This window comes from Mesocricetus auratus, unplaced genomic scaffold (assembly GCF_017639785.1).
Source record: "Mesocricetus auratus isolate SY011 unplaced genomic scaffold, BCM_Maur_2.0 Super-Scaffold_100007, whole genome shotgun sequence".
Classification (NCBI taxonomy): Eukaryota; Metazoa; Chordata; class Mammalia; order Rodentia; family Cricetidae; genus Mesocricetus; species Mesocricetus auratus.
In genome coordinates, this window is record NW_024429191.1 from 33,518,461 (window position 1) to 33,524,439 (window position 5,979).

The window sequence follows — 5,979 nt, forward strand, 5'->3', positions numbered from 1 at the left end:
AACTATGACCATCACCTTAGATTTATCTGCTGCTTTCTTATGACTTAGCTGAAGTTATGGATGGGCTTTATGCCATTCTACTGCAGCAGTTAGAGGCACATGGTGATGCTGATGAAGCAAACCTTGGTTATTTAGTCAAAGTCACCATACAGATTTCAAACTGTTTTGTATTTCAACTCTATTGGGAATATTATCTAATTTCCCTTATGACTTCCACTTTGACTCATGAATTATTTCATAGTATGTTGCCTAATTACCAAGTATTTGGGGGATTTTCCAGATACCATTGTTATTTACTTGTAATTCTATTCTGTTGTGGTCAAAGGACATTCTTTATGTGGTTCAAACGCTTGTAAACTTGTTGAGAATTGCTTTAGTGTCAGGAATGTAGTTGTACATTTAATGAATGGTTTGTGTTGTTGGGTTGAGTGTGCTTCAGATGATAGCAAGGTTAGTGGGTTAGTAGTGTTCTTTAGGTCTTTGACGTTTTGATTGACGCTCTCTGTTCCATAGACAACAGAGAAGAATTGACATTTCATTATAATTATAGAGTTCTACTCAGTTCTCTTGGGTTCCTTGTTTTTTGGGGAGGAGTTGTTTTTCTGAGACAGGGTCTCACTGTGTAGCCAAGGGTAGCTTCAAACTTGGCACCCCTCTGTCTTAGCTTTCTGAGTTCTAGGATTGCAGGTCTGTGCTATACTTCTGGCATAGTTGTCTTGTTGCTTCATATATTTGGAAAGCCTTTGTCAAGCATACAGGAAATTGGGATTGTTAAATCTTCTGAGCTAATTTGCCTACTACTTTATCTCATAGATATTTCATTTCATACATATTCATATTTCCTGTTCTGAACTCCGATTTGTCTGATATTAACATAGCCACTCAAGTTTTTCTCTGGCTTGTGACTATAAAGATTTTTTTAAATTACAGCTGTGTTTTTGCTGTGGAGTGCTCTCCCCCCCACAGCACATGTCTAGAGGTTAGAGGACAACTTGCTGGAATCCGTTGTTACCCTCCACTCTGTGGATCCCTGTGAACAGGCTCAGCTGGTCAGGCCTGGCAGTGGGTGCCTCTCTTTACCCAGTAAGCCTTCTCACTGCCCCTGAATTGTGTTGTAATGATACAACATAATCACCTTTCATTATTAAATTAGTAGACTTGTTTTACCTTTGAGACTGGGAATTAATCCACTATCCATTTGGCCACTGTACCTCCAATCTTTAAAACTACTTTTGTCGCATTTACTTATTTATTGAAAATGTGTGTGTGTGTGTGTGTGTGTACGTGCACTTGTCACAGTATGCATGTGGAATTCTAAGAACAACTCTGTGGGTGTCATCTCCCTTCTTTCCCACCACGTGGGTCCTGTGGCTAGAACTCAAGTTATCAGTCTTGGTGGCAAGCACCTTTACCAGCTGAGCCATCTTGTAAGTCCTGTCTCCAGCCTTTAGACTTTATTTTTAGGTAAGTTTGAAGTTTACAGAGAAACTGAGTGGGGCGTGTTCTCACTTATCCTGTCTTCATCGCTCCACAGTTTCCCCCTTCCAACATCTTGTATCCATGTGATAGGTTTGTTATTGCCAATGAAGAGATGTTACTGCCTCATTACAACCAGGTCTACGGACTTGACAAATGCACAGCAAGGTGGATGAGTCATTAGAGTATCACACATAGGAAGCATAAGTGTCACACTTCAAAAATTCCAAAAATTATGCATTCCACCAATTCATCCCCATGGTCCCTCATAACCACTAGTTTTTACTGCCTCTATAGTTCTATATTTCCCAAAGTGTCTTATGGAGTCTTACACTATATAGCTCTTCAAATGAGGCATTTATAGTTCCTCCACAGTTGTGTGTATGTTTCCCAGTGGCTCTTTTTTATTGCAAAATAGTATTTCACTGTACAGCTTATCACAGTTTGTCAGTCCTTTTGTCTTTAGGCTGCAAGCATGTTTTGGAAACTTCGTGTAAAGTTGCTATAATATGTATATGCAAATCTTTTGTGGAGGCGTCCGTTTCAACTCACTTGGCTAGCTACCAAGGAGTGTGGTTACAGGATCATAGGTTAAAAGCATTTGGGTTTGTGTGAAACTTGCTAAACTATCTTCCAAAATGACTGTACTATTTCTTCACTCCTACTAGTAATGAATGAGATTTCTGTAACTTCATGTTCTGAAGAAGCAGGTGTATAACACGTGTGTAAGAGTCATTGTTGTCTTAATTTGCAACAGCGTGATCCACAGCATGATGTTTAGTGTCTTTTTATTTTCTCTCTCTCATACATACGCACTCACACATGTGCTTGCTCTTTTACAGCGACACAAATACACACATACATGTGTGTGCTCTCTTCACACACACACACACACACACACACACACTGTATGTGTGCAGTGTGCTTGGTGCCTGTGGAGGTCAGAAGAGGCCATCATGTCTGCTGTGACTGGAGTTCTGGGCGGGTAGTGAGCCACCATGTGACATGGGTGCTGGGAACCTATCCCTGGTCCTCTGTAAGGGTAGAGGGCAGTTGGAGGTGTTCACCCTTCTTCACCTCCTGCATTGAAAAAACTTATTGTTATTTTCATTTACTTACTTCCAATCACCTCTATTTATGTTGTGGGACATGTCTGTGGACAAAGAATTTTCTCAGCTTTTGTATGAAAAGATTTAGGAATTCTGGCATATAAGTGAGTAGAAGTTGCTACTATGGTCTAATAATAAATAAAAAGATGATCAAACTGGGAGAAAAAACAATCAAAGAGTTTTTTCAAGGGGTCTGAAAGTGACATCACGGGATAGCCTCTGTTTTCCAAACTGGAGAAACAAAGAGGGGGGAAAAGCCACACACAAAAACAAAGCCAGCCCACAATCTTCCAGAGCAGAAACCCCAATCCTCCGAAGGACCAATCCAGCGTTGCCTCCGAGGACCCAGAAGGGACACAGAAGACACCCGAAGCTCCTGCTGGGGGGCTCTGGATGGACAATCACCTGCTTTTCTATGTTTACCTCCAGAAGAGCTTTCATTTTCTCACAGAGAAGATTAGAGAAAAATCAGTTCCTGGTTCTAAAAGGGAAAGAGAAGCAACTCATTCTGAAGTGTGAAATTCTTTCTTTTTAACACATTCTTCCTCTGGGAGAGGTTGTTTACCAGAGTGTGACCGATTGCGGTTTTATCAGAACCTAACGAACATGGAGAATAGAGAAATGTCATCTTTGGGGCTCTTTTGCCATCCTACTCCTCCTAAAGGGACAAACGCTGAGATACACTGGAGAAGCTCATACTCCAGGGCACAGGCTCCCCAGGGAATGCATGTACAGGTTTGATGTTGACTATAGAACCACCCTCCAGCACTCTTCTGCTTTAAACTTCAAGTCAGGGTCTCTCAATCAAACCCAGAGCCTGCTGATAGGGCTCATCCAGCAGTCAGCTTGCTCTGTGACTTCTTTTGACCTAGCTTTACAGTCAGACCTCTATCTCCAGTGAGCTTTTGGGGGTCCTAACTCTGGCCTTTATGCTTGATGCACTTAACCTGTGGAGCCATCTCTTGAGTTCCCTAAAAGCACAAAGGTCTTGGAATTATCAGACCTGAATCTAAAGCATCAATTAACATGTTAAGGGATCTAATGGGTTGTGGTGGGAGATCCTTCCTAGGGAGGCACAGATACAGGGAACTGACCACAGACCATGTAGCTCCCACGGAGCTTCAGATGCATTCTACTGCACAGCTGTGACCAGGTGACCCCACCCCTCTATTTTTGTAAAGTTATTTATTGACACTCCACTCCCCCCAACTCTGTCCCCATTTCACTTCTATACTCAACACATTTAACCAGTCTTATGATAGTTTTAATTTACTAACAATTGGGGCTGGGGGTCCCCAGTCTCTGTCCTCCACATGCTGAAGATGCAGGCTGCTACCACACCTGCCGAGCTTTTACAGGGGTTCTAGGGATGGAACCTCAGGTTCTCATGTTTGTGGGCAAATGCTTTATCCTCTGAGACATCTCCCAGCTCCTGACTGTTAACAGATTTTTAATACTGTGTAAACAGTGCTCAAACATCTGCCCACTGCACAGAGACAGAAGGGACCCTTTATCTATCTTAGTAACACACCTTTGTCAGGTATATCCTGCACTGACTTGGTGAAGGTCCAGAGTCTGGTGTCCACAGCCATAGCCTCTAAGCGCACAGAACACCTTTTCATTTTGGGTTTTGTTCCATTCTGCTATTGCTGTGCGTGGAATCACAGCCTTACTCTTGCTAAACAAGTCCTCTTATCATTGAGCCCACCATTTAATTTTCTTACCCTTAATCGATGTGATAACAACTACACAGCAAGAGGAAAGAAGAATCACAAACATTTTTTCACTTAAGGTACATGAGAAACTGTAGCACACACATTGTGATGTTTTGTTTTGACATTGGACTTGACACTGTGGGAAATGTGATGTCAAACTTTTAAGGCAATCACTTCAGATGGCAAAGAAAAAGAATATAACTTCTAAGAAAAAACAGAAATGGAAGCCCAAAATACTTGTGGAATATTACAAAATGCATAAAGAAAGTGGCAGACCAAAACAGAAAGAACGGGGGCTACGAAAATGCTAAGTATTAACTGACAGTCATTTTGGAAGGCAATCTCAGTCTTTCACAAAGCCAAATATATTCTTACCATATGATCCAGTAACCACATTCTGGTATTTACCCACACACGTTGAAAACTCAAACCCATATGATACTTCTTTTCGGGGAGGCCCTGGGCTTCCCCCAAACAATGCAGGCTATTGCCATGATGATGAGACCTTATTGCTGATGACACCACGCACCTTGGTTGCAAGACAGACATATAGAAATCAAGATAGAACTGGGCTGGAAGCTTCCTCCCTGCTGGCTAGCTTTCATAGCTATGCAAGCTGTGAGGAGAGAAAAAGTGTCAATGGTCTTACTCATCTGAAAACCCCTATAAACTACAGTGTCAACCTGCCAGGCAAGATGTGGCCACTGATGCAATCGTGGAACAACTTTTGTGGGATAAATGATCATCAAAATGGATTTGAGGTCTTCTTAACAGGAGAAAATTCATGCCTGGTACTTTAAGTCCAGTCAAAAAACTCCAAACAAACAACAAAAAAATGAAAAAACTGGCTGGGTGTTATAGGCCCTCACAGAGAGCTTGCTACTGTTGTTTAGGTAAATTGACATGACACAAACCGTAGATAAACACTACTCTCTGCTTTAATCAGAGAAATTTCTCACTGAAATGAACAGCAATCAATGAGACTCAAGGCTGTTCAAAGTACTGAGACTAAGTGACCATAGAGTTCTCAGCCCTAAACAGGACATTTAGACCAGTCCCTTTAAGGGTGATGGTTTGAAAGAAAATGACCCTCATGGGGAGTAGTACTATGTCGTACTAGATGTGGCTTTGTTGGAGGAAGTGTTATTGTGAGGGTGAGCTTTGGGGTCTCCTGTGCTCAAGCTACACCTAGTAACACAGTTTACTTCCTGTCACCTGCGGATCAAAATGTAGAAAGAACTCTGTCTCTTCTCCATCACCATGTCTACCTACATGCCACAATATCCTGACATAATAATGGACTAAGCCTCTGAACTGTAAGCAAGCCCCAATTAAATGTTTTCCTTTATAAGAGTTGCCATGGTCATATTTTCTCTTCACAGCAATAGAAAACCTAAGGCAGAGAACATCATAGAAGAGGGAGTGGAAAGAATGTGAGAGCAGGAAGGTAGGAAGAAAGGCTGAAAATGCTGTCTTCAGAGTATGACATGGCCAGTAAAATAACTCAGAGTAGCTACAGCTGCCTTTAATTGACCTTCAGAAAACTGAGCTTGTCAGTTATCAATCATGGATCAGGAAAGAGTTCGTGAAGCTTCACTTCTTCCAGATGAACTGTTGCTGACTATGATTTAGGACTAGGCACATTAGCTGTCTTTATCTTTGTACTCACTGGTGAGTTT